The sequence below is a fragment of the Triticum dicoccoides genome, chromosome 3A (assembly GCF_002162155.2).
Source record: "Triticum dicoccoides isolate Atlit2015 ecotype Zavitan chromosome 3A, WEW_v2.0, whole genome shotgun sequence".
NCBI classification, from domain to species: Eukaryota; Viridiplantae; Streptophyta; class Magnoliopsida; order Poales; family Poaceae; genus Triticum; species Triticum dicoccoides.
In genome coordinates, this window is record NC_041384.1 from 254627197 (window position 1) to 254643345 (window position 16149).

Genomic DNA, 16149 nt, shown 5'->3' on the forward strand with positions numbered 1-16149 from the left:
ACGACATGGCCATAACCTTCAATGCCAGTGACGAACCTCAATTCCAAACAGCCCGAGTACCGGCCGCTTTGGTCCTTAGTCCAATTGTGGACGGCTTCCGGCTTACTAAAGTGCTTATGGACGGTGAAAGCGGATTAAACCTCATCTATGAGGAAACTCTTAGCAAAATGGAAATAGACAAGAACCCCATTGAGCAAAGCCGCACAACCTTCAGAGGAATCATCCCTAGTCGGGAGGCACGATGTACGGGAAAAATCACACTAGATGTGGTATTCAGCACGCCGGAGAATTATAGGTCCGAAGAAATCACATTCCAAGTGACCCCGTTCAGTAGCGGATACCATGCCCTTTTAGGGCCGGAGGCATTCACGATCTTCCAAGCTATACCCCATTACGGGTACATGAAGCTCAAAATGCCCGGGCCCAATGGAATCATCACTCTGGCTAGTGATCCGGACATAGCACTCCGTGCCGAAAACAAAACCGCCGCAGTAGCCCTCGAGGCGTTATCCGAAGCCCTTGCGGCCAAAGAACTAACTGCACCGCGCTCCGCATTGGACAGGGACGATGTGATACTCGACAAAAGACCCAAGTCCACCTCTTTTAAACCAGCAGACGAAATAGTCAAATTCCAGGTCCACCAAACAGACCCTACAAAAACAGCATCCATCGGGGCATAGCTGAACCCCACAACAGACACCGCACTTTGGGAGTACTTGTGTGAGAATTGGGACATCTTCGCCTGGCATCCTTCATACATGCCAGGAATCCCACGCAGGCTGGACGAGCATAGCCTTAACATTCTAAAGGGGTTCAAGCCGATCAAGCAGACTCTTCGGCGTTTCTCTGAACCTAAGCGACAAGCCATGGCAGAAGAGCTAGCCAAGTTGCTCGAGGCCGGATTCATTAGAGAAATAAAACATCCAGACTGGCTAGCAAACCTGGTGATGGTACCAAAGAAGGACAAATCCCGGCGCCTATGTGTCGATTTCAAGGACCTTAACAAGCCTTGCCCCAAGGATCCCTTCCCCCTCCCCCGCATCGATCAAATTATCGACGCTACCGCAGGACATGACTCATTGTGCTTCCTTGACGCATACTCCGGATAACATGAAATTAAGATGGCGGAGCCCGATCAAGCCGCAACGGCATTCATCACTCCATATGGCCCCTTTTGTTTTAACTACATGCCTTTTGGGCTCAAAAACGCCGGTGCAACCTATCAACGCATGATTCAGACATGCCTAGAAACACAAATCGGCAAAACAGTGGAGGCATATGTAGACGATCTGGTCATTAAAACAAGACACATCGAATCCTTAATAGACTATTTGAGTCTCACGTTCGACAATCTCCGAACATATGACATCAAGCTCAATCCGGAAAAATGTGTTTTCGGCGTGCCGAACGGAAAGCTCTTGGGCTTCATCGTCTCCAATAGAGGAATTGAAGCAAATCCGGCTAAAATCCGAGCTTTGTCACAGTTGTCTATCACAACGGACCTCAAGAAAATCCAGAAGTTAACTGGATGTGTGGCTACCTTAAGCCGCTTTATCTCCCGATCAGGAGAAAAGGCGCTACCTATTTATCGCCTTCTTCGACGCACCGAACACTTCGAGTGGATGGATGCAGCCACGGCCGGATTGGAAGAAATAAAAGCCATATTGGCCAACAACCAATATTGGCCGCGCCAAATGTCGGCGAACCAATGCTGTTATATATAGCGGCAACACACCAAGTTGTAAGCGCAGTGCTCATCGTCGAACGAGAGATGGACAGACATAAGTTCCCGCTTCAAAAGCCGGTATACTATGTATCCACCGTCCTCACTCCTTGCAAATCACGGTACCCACATTATCAAAAGATAGCATACACGGTCTTCATGGCATCCCAGAAACTACGACACTACTTTCAAGTGTGTTCAATTACGGTGGCATCCGAAGTACCACTGAATGACATAATAAATAACCGCGATGCCATGGGCCAGATTGCTAAATGGGCTATAGAGCTCACCCCGTTCGACATAACATATAAACCACGGTGAGCCATTAAGTCGCAAGTACTGGCTGATTTAGTTGCCGAATGGACAGAAGCCGAACACCCTAAAGAGTACGGCGCGTACTCCAATTGGATCATGCACTTTGACGGCTCTAAGATGCTGGCGGTTCTGGGGGCAGGCATCGTCCTGACATCCCCCACCGGAGATTCAGTCCAATACGTACTCCAAATAGTACGCACAGACTCCAACAATGTAGCAGAATATGAGGCCTTGGTGCATGGTCTCCGGATGGCAGTCTCCGTGGGAATTCAACGCCTAGAGGTGCAGGGGGATTCAAACCTTGCAATATCTCGAATAAATGGGGACTTTGACGCCAAGGACCCAAAACTGGCGGCTTACCGCAACGCCATCCTCAAAATGTCAGCTCGGTTCGAGGGCCTTGAATTCCACCATATGGTCCGAGAAAACAATCAAGCGGCAGATATCCTCGCCCGCATCGGCGCTAAGCGTGACCCTATCCCACCTAATATCTTCTTGGAAAGACTGTTTAAGCCATCCATGGTGTGGGAAGGGGAGACCGACAAAAACAGTCCAGATCCAGCCACAACACCAGACCCCGAACACTCTGACGTAATCGGAGGCTCTGCCACAGAAATAACACCTTCGACCCACGTGATTATGGCTGTCATCGCCCCGTGGACAGAACCCTTCTTGGCTTACCTAACTAGGCAAGAACTCCCGATGACCCAAACGAGGCACGTTGCATTGTGCGACGGTCTAAACCCTACAAGGTCCACGAGGGAGAGCTTTATAAGAAAAGCGCTACCGGAGTACTTCAAAGGTGCATCTCCGAAGAGGAAGGACGGCAACTTTTGGCAGAAATTCATGCTAGACTTGGTGGCCACCACGCTACAGCTCGGGCCCTTGTAAGCAAGGCCTTCCGTACAGGTTTTTACTGGCCGACGGCCCGAGCAGACGCACATGACCTCTTTCAACATTGAGTCAGTTGCCAGCTTTTTGCAAACCAAAGCCATATGCCACCTACTGCTCTCCAAACAATCCCCATTACTTGGCCCTTTGCGGTCTGGGGGCTTGACATGGTCGGACCCTTAAAGGGGGAAGCCACAAGAAAAAAATACCTATTGGTCATGGTGGATAAATTCATCAAATGGATAGAAGCCAAACTAGTTAAAACGGCCGAGTCCGGACTAGTGATAGACTTCATATCCGGGGTTGTACACCGTTACGGCGTCCTCCACAGCATAATCACCGATAATGGCTCGAACTTTGCAGCCGACAACGTAAAAACTTGGTGCAGCAAAATGGGCATTAAGCTCGATTATGCCTCTGTCTATCACCCGCAAACTAACGGTCAAGTCGAGCGAGCAAATGGTCTTATCATGAGCGGCATTAAACCCAGATTAGTGCAATCCTTGAAGGAATCAGATACGCACTGGGTGGAGGAGCTTGACTCCATCCTATGGGGGCTGCGGACCACGCCGAATCGCACTACCGGATACAGACCTATTCTTTATGGTGTATGACGCAGAGGCGGTACTGCCCTGCGACATCTTTCATGACTCACCTCGAGTGCGCATGTACGAAGAGAAAGAAGCCGAGCTTGATCGACGGGACAGTTTGGATGCCCTGGAGGAGGAGCGTGATGTGGCAAAAGCCTGCTCCGCATTCTGTCAGCAACAGGCTCGGCGGTACCAAAGCAGAGAAGTACGGGCCAAAACTTATAACGTTGGCGAACTCGTTCTACACCTACCAGAGAAGAAAAAGGACAAGCTCAAGCCCAAAATGGGAAGGTCCCTTCATTATTGACAAAGTTCTGACCAGTGGAGCGTATCATCTGCGGGATGCATCAGACAATCGACTCGAGCCAAACCCGTGGAAGCAGCCATACTCAGAAGGTTCTACGCCTAGTGCAGGACTCTGTGTTCGTCTCCTTACCTCCGTCAATTTTTTATATATCCGTTATCTGTCTTTTCTTTCTTTCTTTCTTCCCTTCTTCTTCACGGCCTTAAAAGGTTAAAACGTGTCTTGACTACACAATCTTGACACGCTAGGCGTGCTCATTGTACCTGGGGGCTTCTTATACAAAAGCTTAATATAACTATGTTCCAGGCTCTATGCCCCCCGCACATGTGTTACTTTTCCACATGTACCTTTTCTTCGCCATTATATGGATCGATATGACTTAAGTTTTGGCCAAATGGGTTGCCTGGCTCTTGTGTTTATGCCCTACGTTCCCGTTAATTCGGCTAGGGCATTAGGGGAGCACCTCTACGATTGTTTCTGCCGGGTCAGCTGGAGGTGTACCTCAGACTGGGTGAAGCCGAAAACTAGCGTTCTTTAGGGAATATTTGGTCGGAGAACAAAAGATGACTTTTATTTATTGTAATACATGCCCCCATATGTTTATATCATGTGTCTCTTCTCGCAGTTCGGACATGCACATTAATGCATGCGTACCTAGGGAAAGGAACCCTTAACGAAACTATTCTCCCTGGAAGATGTTTCTTACTACCATGTAATATAACATAGCTAGTTGGGTACTTGTATGTTCAAGCACTTACGACCTCTACGCCTGTTTTCCACGCGTACCCTGGTTTTTACATTACTGAGAAGGTATTCGGATACACTCCGGACTGTCGGGTCCGGAGGTTGAAGCGAAAAGGTCCGCCATGACAAATGATTTACAATCCAGCTAGGGACAATATATGTCACTTGAAGTACATAGTGACTTAGACTGACTATATTCTTCTTCTATACCATCCAACAGGCTGTCTAGCCTACAATTCTGTTGGGAATACTTTGCGGCTAATTTCACCTGGTCATACACCAAACTGACGGGAATCTCTTTCCCATCAGACCCCACAGGTCTGACCTCGGCCATGTGGTTCGGGTCAGCCTTGGTATATCGCGTCTTCACCATGGCCCGGGCTTCCCTTGCACCTTGTCAGCAGGTTGATATCTTCCATAACCGGAAGCGCCGCCGCGCTCCCTTGAGCATCTCTACAAGCTCCCCCATGCCTCCTGGTAGTGAGGCGGATGGCCACAAGGCATGGGCAATGCCCTGCATCACCTGCCGAACATGTTCGGGCAGTTGTGAGAGCTCTGGCAGAACATCACCCGCAGACCCGAGCATCTCCTCTGCGGGACGCCCCGTCAGCATACCTACAGATATAACTCTGTTAGCCGGTTTCTTCGCCGAACTCTATAAAAGTTCGTTCAAGCTCTTACTAAAAATGACGCGTCGAAGCCTCTTATTCTCCTTCACGGAGTCAGCAAGCTGGGCCCGAACATCTTTCAGTTCAACGCCCAGCCGGGTATTGTCATCTTGGAGATCGTTTTTCTCCCGCCTAACCTGCGTAAGCACGTGCTCGCCAGCCTTTAACTGTCATTGAGCATTTTGCTCATCCCCTCGCACGACCTCCGGATTCACTCCGGGATCATCTGCAGAGTCTATTGTTAGATTTGCATGCCGAATACTAAATGGTACATGTCATTATTTTAGATACACACAAGTGTTACCAGATGGGGCCTTCTCGGACCCCTTCACTGTGGCAACTGCGGCCCGTATCTAGGCTTTGCACTCCTCCAGCTCTTGAGACAACTGGGTATTCTTCTCCGTAAGAACCTACGCAAACAATGATCCTTAAATCAGTTGTGCCAACTGTTTCAAGTCTCAGGGGCTACTGATATACATAATTATTAGATTTTCTTACCCGTATATCCTTCACATACTGGTCCGTGTCTTGGGCAAGACCATTTTGAGCAGCTTGGATGTATGCGTCTCCTGAGTTGAAGGCATCGAACGCCTCTTGAGAGAAACAAGCGTCGTGGAGTACGGCCCGGCGACACCTGTGATTCATGGCACTCTCCACTTAGATATTCTTGGCATACAACCTATCCGCATCCTTTGTAGGAGGAACATCCAGTGTTGGCCCAACGTTAGCATCTGCCTCTAAGTCCGGCTCTGGAGCCCGGCTAGTGGAGGCTTGGCCAGCAGGTTCTCTGGATATGGTCCGGCGAGCGTTTTTCCTGCCAGGAACCATGGACGTTATTATATTTTAAAAGACGACAAGCACGGAGTGGGGTTCTTTTTCATACCTCTACGACGGCATCTCAGTCCTAACCGCCTTCCTTTTAAGCCTACTAGGCTTCGGTGCCCCTTGTTGGTGAGTCACTGCGGGTTTGGTAAGGCATCCCGAGGGCCTTCCCTGTAAGACAGCATATGTGTGCGGTAGGCGAAGTGCGAAAAATAGGGATCCTTCTCGGAAGTTGGGACTCCAGTTTTACTTACATGCGATGCAGGGAGCAGTCCAGGATAATCGGCTATGATGGATACCAAGGCACCGTCACAGCTTAACTGATAGAACGTCTTGTCGATGAGCTCCACAAATGTGTCTGGATCTTCTTCGAGTCCGGGGTCGAGGGCCCGATCTGGGTCCTCTGGTTGTGGAGACGGGTTGTGGACCTCCCTCACAGCTTTTCGAAGCTCCTGCTATGAAATAGCAAGGTAAATACTTATGACAAAGAATGCGGGAAGGTCTGGAGTAGAAAGTAGTAGCTCACCCAGTTTGGGGGGTTGTACATGGAGAATCCATCTCGTGGCTTAATGCGGATGAACTCCTCTTCCTATCCTTTATATAAATCGGAGAATATTTTCGCTAGAGCAGCGGCGGAGTCCGGTCCCTTATGACCGCAGCGGGTGGCATCGTCTTCGCCATTGAAGTGCCACATGGTTTGTCCCTGATATTGAAGTGGCTGCACCCCCCGCATTATACATATTGACATAACCTCGATTATTGTCAATCCTGATTTGGCCAGCGTTTTTATCCGGCCCATCAGGTAAAGGACCACTCTGTTATCTTCCTCCTGGTAGCTCCGAGGGCGCTAGCTGCGGTGTTTCTTCAAAGGGGCGTTATCGAACTCAGGAAGGCACATCCGAATAGGGTCCGGAAGGGGGACGTCCTCCATATAAAACCACTCCGAAGGTCAGTCTTCGAATGTCTTCTTCGGAGTACCGGACAGGTATCCGGTCCCGGCGATGCGCCATATCTCGGGTCCGCCCACTTGATATATTGACCCCTCCTGTGTACGGGGTACAAGGCAGAATAGCCTCTTCCATAACTCAAAATGAGCTTCACAGCCCAAAAACAGCTCGCAAAGGGCAACGTAGCCAGCAATGTGTAATATGGAGGTGGGAGTAAAGTTATGCAGCTGGAGGCCGTAGAACTCCAGGAGCCCGAGGAGGAATGGATGGATTGGAAATCTAAGCCCCCTCAATAAGTAAAGGACAAGGCATACCCGCTCCCCCATGGATGGGTTGGGAAAGCTCTCCGCTTGCTCCCTGCCGTTGTAAATGGCAAGACCGGCTCGAACGGGGACCATATACGCTGGACGGAGAAATCCCTGGGTCTGTAACTCTAATAATTGGTTGTGGGGGACGGAACACTTCTTCCAATCGCTTGGCTTAGGGCTACCGGGGTGAGAGGAGGAGCTACGATGGCCGGCCATGATGGGACGGACTTTTTCCAGGTGCGCTCCGATGGATACTCGCTGTGGGAGGACGGTGTGATCTGGATCTGAGGATCCCCGTCTCTTTAAATAGACGATTTACTCACATGGTTAGGGTGGCAAGTGTAAAAATGCCCCGACTTCTCGCATTCGCTCAACACATGGGTGATAGCCATTATTAGGTGCAGAAGCCAAGGAGTGCAAAATTCACGGGAAGCCGAACACTACTCGACAGGTATTCTGAATTTGGAGAGGAACCCGCCTTGCAATGTCAAAGACAATCTACGCGCCGGACTCATCATCATTGAAGCCTGGTTCGGGGGCTACTGAGGGAGTCCTGGATTAGGGGGTCCTCGGACAGCCAGACTATATCCTTCGGCCGGACTGTTGTACTATGAAGATACAAGATTGAAGACTTCCTCCTGTGTACAGGTGGGACTCTCCTATGCATGTAAGGAAAGCTTGGCAATTCAGATATGTAGATCTCCTTCCTTGTAACTGACTCTGTGTAACCCTAGCCCCCTCCGGTGTCTATATAATCCGGAGGGTTTAGTCCGTAGGACAACAAAAATCATAATCATAGGCTAGCTTCTAGGGTTTAGCCTCTACGATCTCGTGGTAGATCAACTCTTGTAATACTCATGTCATCAAGATCAATCAAGCAGGAAGTAGGGTATTATCTCCATCGAGAGGGCCCGAACCTGGGTAAACATTGTGTCCTCTGCCTCCTGTTACCATCCGCCTTAGACGCACAGTTCAGGACCCCTTACTCGAGATCCGCCCGTTTTGACACCGACAGTGGCCCCCTCCGGCGGGTTGCAAAGAGGGCCTAGATTGGTTTTCGGTGGCTACAGAGGCTTCTGGAGGCGGGACTCCCCATCTAGGTTAATTTTCCGAGATTTCTGTATTTATAGGAATTTTTGGCATCGGTCTCACGTCAAGGAGGTGCCCGAGGCATCCACGAGGCAGGCCCACGCGCCTGGGGGGGCGCCCCCCACCCTCGTGGACGCCCCGGGACTCTCCTGGCCCAACTCTTTTACTCCGGGGTCTTCTTTTGGTCCATAAAAAATCGTCAAAAATTGGCACGTCAATTGGACGCTGTTTGATATTCCTTTTCTGTAAAACTCAAAAACAAGGGAAAAAAAGAAACTGGCACTGGGCACTAGGTTAATAGGTTAGTCCCAAAAATCATATAAAATAGCATATAAATGCATATAAAACATCCAAGGTTGATAATATAATAGCATGAATACTTCATAAATTATAGATACGTTGGAGATGTATCATCCAGCTACGGCGGCTCTTTCTCCGGCGAGAGGTCTAGCAGCGGCGGTTACAACTAGCCGCCACGCCGCTGTGCCCGCTTCGAAGGTGGTAGCAGGTCGTCTCGTCATCGCGCCTCCGTGAAGCGTGAGGAGGGGTCCGGCTGAGCTCAGGACGGCGCCAGGAGCCTGCCACCGTGGACCGCTGTAGGGACAGGCGCCGCTTTTATTTTATTCTTCCTTTCCTTCCTACATCAAAAAGAAACCAGAATGGGCCCCAGAGTGGCATGTATCGAACTATGATCTCAATCATTATGTTATGTTTGTCGTTCCTGTGCTGAGTCGCAACATCGTCATTTTATGTAGGGATAACTTAGCTTGACTTGCTCGGAGTAGCCTCCTCCTCACGAGGCGCTTGTTTCCTGATGCCTGCCGAGGCCTCCTTAGCCTGGTAGGCGCTTAGGAACTGCAAAATATTTGTTAAGAGGCTTATCGTTCACCCAAGCCTTGGTCATAGGCACCGCCGGCCTTGACCCAGTGCTTCGTATCGCGGTACCCGAGGGACACGGATTAGGAGAGGTGCGCCAGCTTGTGGGCTCAAACGAGGGTGCCTCGCGAAAAGAAGACAAAAGACAAAAGGAAAAACGGTCACGAGGGCACCCGTCCAACCCCCTCGCGAGGAATGCGAGAGAGAGTACATGCTAGACTGAAGACGGAAACAGAGGCAGAAGGCGAACCAAGTCAGCGAAGAATACCAAAAGCAAACTTAAATTAAAAGAGGGGCAAGCCAACTTTGGAAAGCAAATGAAAAGCTGCGTCCGGCACCTAGTCTAGCCTTCATGTCTTCTCACCAGCACGGAGCTAAGTGCTGCCACTTGGATGTGGGAGGGAGCCCGCAAGGACCGAGGGCGGCACTCCTGAGACTCCTGGGCGTGTACAGCCCCACTCGTTATTACGTGAGAGTGTCACGGGCGGCGATCTTCACAGGCACGGGGCCTTGCTTCACATGCGCTGGGCCTTGCTTCATCGGTAGAACTTCCGGAGGTGCTGGATGTTCCAGGCGTTCTGGATGAGTACCCCGTCTTGTGTCTCCAGGCACGCAGCGCCATGCCTGGAGACATGGACGACCTTGAACGGGCCCTCCCACATGGGTGAGAGCTTATGCAGCCCTTCCCTGGAGAGCACCCGCCTCAGGATGAGGTCACCCACCTCAAGCATCCTGGAGCGGACGTTGCGACAGTGGTACCGCCGCAGCGCCTGCTGCTACCTTGCCGCTCGTAGTGCAGCTTCACGGTGACGTTCCTCCCCCAGCATGAGGTCCATCCCTCGCCTGGTGTCCTGCTGCATTTCATCGAACGCCAGGACCCATGCGGAGCGATGTCTCACCTCGTGAGGGAGGACTGCTTCTGCTCCGTAGACGAGGAAGAACGGCGTCTCGCCCGTCGGTTTGGTGGCGGTGGTGCGGATGGACCACTTCATGGACTGGAGCTCATTGTGCCAGCCCCTGCCACAGGCTTCGAGCTTCTTCTTGAAGGTCCTGGTCTTGAGGCCTCTCAGGACCTCCGCGTTGGCGCATTTGACCTGGCCATTGCTCCTGGGGTGCGGTACTGAAGCATAGCAGATCTACATTCCAAGGTTAGCACAATACGTTTTGAAGAGATTACTGGTGAACTGCGAACCATTATCGGTGATGATGTGGTTGGGGACCCCGAAACGGCTCACGAGACCCTTGATGAACTTGACCGCAGAGTCAGCTGGGATGGTGCGGACGGCTTCCACCTCCGCCCACTTAGTGAACTTGTCGATGGCGACATAGAGGTACCGATAGCCCCCAGGTGCCCGAGGGAACTGGCCCAGGATATCCAGTCCCCAGTCTATGAACGGCCATGAGAGTGGAATGGTCTGGAGGCCCTGAGCCGGCTGATGGATCTGCTTGGCGTGGAATTGGCAGGCCTCGCAGGACTTCACCAGCTCACCTGCATCATTGAGTGTTGTAGGCCCGTAGAATCCGCTGCAGAATGCCTTGCCGATGAGGGTTCGTGACGATGAGTGGTGCCCGCAGTCCCCGCCATGTATGTCGGCTATTAGCTCTTTCCCCTGTTCCCTGGAGATACAACACAGTGAAACGTCATTTGGTTGCTTCCTGTATAACTCACCGTCCTGGATGCAGTATGTCATGGCCTGCCGGGCCACACGCTCCGCATCCTCCTCCTTCTCTGGCAACGTCCCTTGCATCAGGTATTCCTTGAATTCCTTGGTCCAGCATCCCTCCTGGGGCTCGAGCGCCAAGAGTAAGCGCGCTCCCGAGGTTGGGCCACAGGCTGGGACTCCTGTGGCAGGCGGCTGCGGGAGTTCCTCCCGAGGCCGAGCTGTTCTTGAAAGCGGTGGTGTTGCTGATGGCTTGAAGAGACGCTCCTCAAAGACGCCAGGATCTTGGGGTTGCCGCTAGGATGCCCTTCTGGCATTGTCGTCGGCTTCCTTGTTGGTTCCCCGTGGCACGTGCTACAACTCTAGGCCCAGGAACTGCTTCTCCATCTTGAGTACTTTCGCGAGGTATGCCTCCATGTGTTCGTCCTTCGACTCGTATACCTTGTTGGAGAAGTTGACGAGGAGCTGCGAGTCGCCCCTAATGGTGAGACGCTTCACCCCCATTGTCGCTGCAGCCTTCAGGCCGGCTATGAGGCCTTCGTATCTTGCAATGTTGTTGGACACCTTCTCGCCTTGCTGGAAGCAGAGCTGCATGGTGTAGTAGAGCTTGTCCTGAGTGGTCGAGATGAGCACTGCTCCAGCCCCCGCGCCTTGGCGCGCGAAGGCACCATCGAAATACATGACCCAGCCGTCGGGCGCCTCGCTTCCCTGCGAGAGGGACCGGTCCTCGCCTATTTCAAGTGCCGGGGCGTCTGTCCATTCTACCACAAAATCGGTGAGTGCGGCCCCCTTGATGACCCTGGTGGTGCTGAACTCCAACTGGAATGCCTGCAGCTCGATGTTCCACTCAGCGACCCTTCCGGCAGAGTTGGGGCTCCTGACCACTCTCTCCAATGGGTACGAGACGACCGTGATGGGGTGGCCCTGGAAGTAGTGCCGCAACTTACGCGAGGCCACTAAGAGCGCGAGTAAGAGCTTCTGAGGCATAGGATATCATGCCCTTGCGTCCCGCAACACTGTGCTGACGAAATACACCGGGTGCTCGACGAGAGTTGGTGCATTGGTGAGGCTCGTGTCTTGCGGGAGTTGGGGCGTCTCCTGAGGTAGTGGAACCCCCGGCGCTTGATCGCCTGTCGGGGCCTCGACGACATCGTCCTACCGAGCTTGGACCTCTGTTGATGTTGTTACGGCCCTTGCGACACCTTCCCGGTCTTGCGTCATCTCGGCTGGTGGCGTAGCTCGGCGCGATGCGCCCTTGGCTTGGTGTTCTTCCTGAACCGCCACTAGAGTGGCACTGGCGGAGTAGGGAGTGGTGGCAAGATAAAGCACTTGGGGCTCGAGAGGTCGTGGCGCCACCATCACCGGAGGGCTGGTCAGGTATCTCTTGAGGTCTTGAAATGCTCGGTCGGCCTCCGGGGTCCACTCGAATGGGCCCTTCTTCTTCATCAGCTTGAAGAAGGGTAGGGCACACTCTCCCAGCTTGGAAATAAAGCGTCCTAATGCAGTCACCCATCCAATAAGCTTCTACACTTCCTTGAGGGTTTGTGGTGGACTCATGTCTTCAATGGCCTTGACCTTCTCTGGGTTGGCCTCGATCCCCTTGTGGGACACAAGGAAGCCCCGTAGCTTGCCGGAAAGGACGCCAAACATGCACCTCTCTAGGTTGAGCTACAAGTCCACCTGGCGGAGGCTTTCAAAGGTCTCCTCCAGGTCTTGGATCAAGGTCCTCGCCTCCCGAGACTTCACCACGATGTCGTCGACGTAGGCTTCAGCATTCCTCCCGAGCTACCGGCCCAAGGCGATATGCATGAGCCGCTGGAAGGTTGCGCCTACGTTGCACAGCCCGAAAGGCATGCAAGTGTAGCATTACACCCCACACGGGGTCAGGAAGGCTGTCTTCTCCACATCTTCTACTGCCATCTTGATCTGGTGATATCCTGAGAATGCATCTAGGAAGCATAGCAAGTCGCACTAGACAGTGGAGTCAACAATCTGGTCGATGCGTGGAAGCGGGAACGGATCTTGGGGGCAGACCTTGTTGAGATTGGTGAACTCGACGCACATCCGCTCGTTCTCGCCTTTCTTGGGGACGACAACAGGGTTTGCCAGCCACTCGGGATACCGAACCTCGCGAATGACACCCGCAGCCTCCAGCTGCTTGCAGGTTTCTTGGACGATGAAAGCTTGCTCCTCCGTGGACTGCCGCCTCGCCTTCTGCTTCACGGGGCGTACGTTGGGGCACACCTTCAGGTGGTGCTCTATCACCCCTCTTGGGACCACCAGCTGATCAGGCTCCCAAGCGAACACTTCCTTGTTTGTGTGCAAGAACTTCACCAACGTGTAACGCCCTCGATGCGGCTATATCTCCTACGTGTCGAAGCACGACCTAGAGGCATAACCGCATTGAAAGCAATGTCGCAAGTGAGGTAATCTTCGCAAACAACCCATGTACATAAATAAAGGGGAAAGGTACATAGTTGGCTTACACTCGCCATGTCACACAAATACATAAATAAGTCATTACATTCATCCAATACACTCATGGTCCGACTACGGTACCAAAATAAAGATCAACCCCCAAATGCGACAAAGTCCCTGATCACCCCAACTGGGCACCACTACTGATCATCTGGGAAAGACACATAGTAACGATGAGAGTCTTCGTCGAACTCCCACTTGAGCTCGGTCAAATCGTCTGGAGCGGCATCATCGGTCCCTGCATTTGGTTTTGGAAGTAATCTGTGAGTCACGGGGACTCAGTAATCTCACACCCTCGTGATCAAGACTATTTAAGCTTATAGGTAAGGTAAAGGTATGATGTCGAGCTGCCGCAAGCGACTAGCATATATGGTGGCTAACATATTCGCAAAAGAGCGCGAGAAGAGAAGGCAAAAGCACAGTCGAACAACTATGATCAAGAAGTGATCCTAGAACAACCTACGTCAAACATTACTCCAACACCGTGTTCACTTCCCGGACTCCGCCGAGAATAGACCATCACGGTTACACACGCGGTTGTGCATTCTAATTAAGTTTAGTTTAAGTCTTCTACAACCGGACATTAACAAATTCCCATCTGCCCATAACCGCGGGCATGGCTTTCGAAAGTTCAAATCCCTGCAGGGGAGTCCCAACTTAGCCCATTACAAGCTCTCACGGCCAACGAAGGATATTCCTTCTCCCAAGACAATCCGATCAGGCTCGGCATCCCGGTTACAAGACATCCTTGACAATGGTAAAACAAGACCAGCAACACCGCCTGAATGTGCCGACAAATCCCGATAGGAGTTGCACATATCTCGTTCTCAGGGCACACTCAGATGAGACTAGCTACGAGTAAAACCAACCCTCAAGTTTCCCCGAGGTGGCCTCGCATGCAGCTCAGTCGGACCAAGACTCAGAGGAGCACTGGCCCAAGGGTGTTTAAATAAAGATGACCCTTGGGCTCTGGAAACCCAAGGAAAAAAGAGGCTAGGTGGAAAATGGTAAAACCAAGGTTGGGCATTGCTGGAGGAGTTTTATTCAAGGCGAACTGTCAAGGGGTTCCCATTATAACCCAACCGTGTAAGGAACGCAAAATCCGGGAACATAACACTGATATGACAGAAACTAGGGCGGCAAGAGTGGAACAAAACACTACGCAAAAGGCCGAGCCTTCCACCCTTTACCAAGTATATAGGTGCATTAAGATAAACAAGATAATAAGGTGATATCCCAACAATAAACATGTTCCAACAAGGAACGATCTCCAATCTTCACCTGCAACTAGCAATGCTGTAAGAGGGGCTGAGCAAAGCGGTAACATAGCCAAACAACGGTTTGCTAGGACATGGTGGGTTAGAGGTTTGACATGGCAACATGGGAGGCATGATAAGCAAGTGGTAGGTATCATAGCATAGACATAGAAAAAGAGCGAGCATCTAGCAAGCAAAGATAGAAGTGATTTCGAGGGTATGGTCATCTTGCCTGCAAGGTTTTCAGAGTTGCCTTGATCCTCGTAGGCGAACTCAATGGGCTCCTCATTCACGAACTCGTCTCCCGGCTCTACCCAAACAAGAACAACAAGCAAAATGGAGGACAATCAACCACGTGCAATGCTCAAGCAACATGATGCAAACATGGTATGATATGCGGGATGCGATATGTGATGCATATGCATGATTTGGAAAGGAATGATTGAACCTGGTCTCAACTTGGAAATCCAAGAGTGCCACTGGAAAGAGGAGTTGATTTCGGTTGAAATTGATATAAGGATCACCGGAATCGGATGCATGGTTTGGAAATGGCAAGCAAAACAAATATGGCACTGGTCTGCGATAATCAGCAAGTTACCAACTAAATGCATCAATATAAATATGCTACAACACTCAAACATGGCAACAAAATACATGTCATGGATCCAATCATGATGCTTGACAAAAGATGAACACTGAGCTACGGCTAATTCATCCATTAACAGGTTCAAACAAGCATGGCAAAAGTGCAAACGATAACAGGTTTCAGACTTTAACACAAGTCTCGAATTTACCATCAGGAAGCAATCTTTAGAGCATGAAAACTATATGCTATAGGAACATATCATGGCAAAAAAAGGCATGGCATGAAGCTACTCTAAGCATATAAAAAAATCTCTTAGTGACCTTGAGCCAAAAGGGATCAGAAAATACAATTGCAAGCATGTGAACATAGCAAAAACATAAACAGATTCAGACTTTGTGAAAAACTGGAGCATGTAAACAGATTAATAAGTAGGCATGTTTACGAGCTCGATGCACTCACTACAGAGCATGGCATGACAAACTAATAATACACACATCAAGAAGACATGTCATAGAAGCTAGACATGGCAAGAACAACAACATAGCATGCACGGATCAATAGCAACATCCTCGGCAAAATCGTTAAACATGTCAACAATCTGCCAGGAACATTTTATAGCAAAAGTAGAGCTCGATTGACTCAAGCTAGGTTGCTCCATAATTGCAAAAAAAGATATGGATGGATAGAGCACCACAATATTAATAAAACATCCTTACTGATCTTCCTCAAAAGAGGCACGGATCACTAGGAAACAACATGAACATATGGCATAACAACAAAATCAGGACAACGACTTAGTGAAATTCTAAGTCCCTGAAATCAGCATCATCGAGTAAGCTACTTTGCATGCTTGTTCTAGTCACCACAAAGATCACAAAAAATTACATGGCA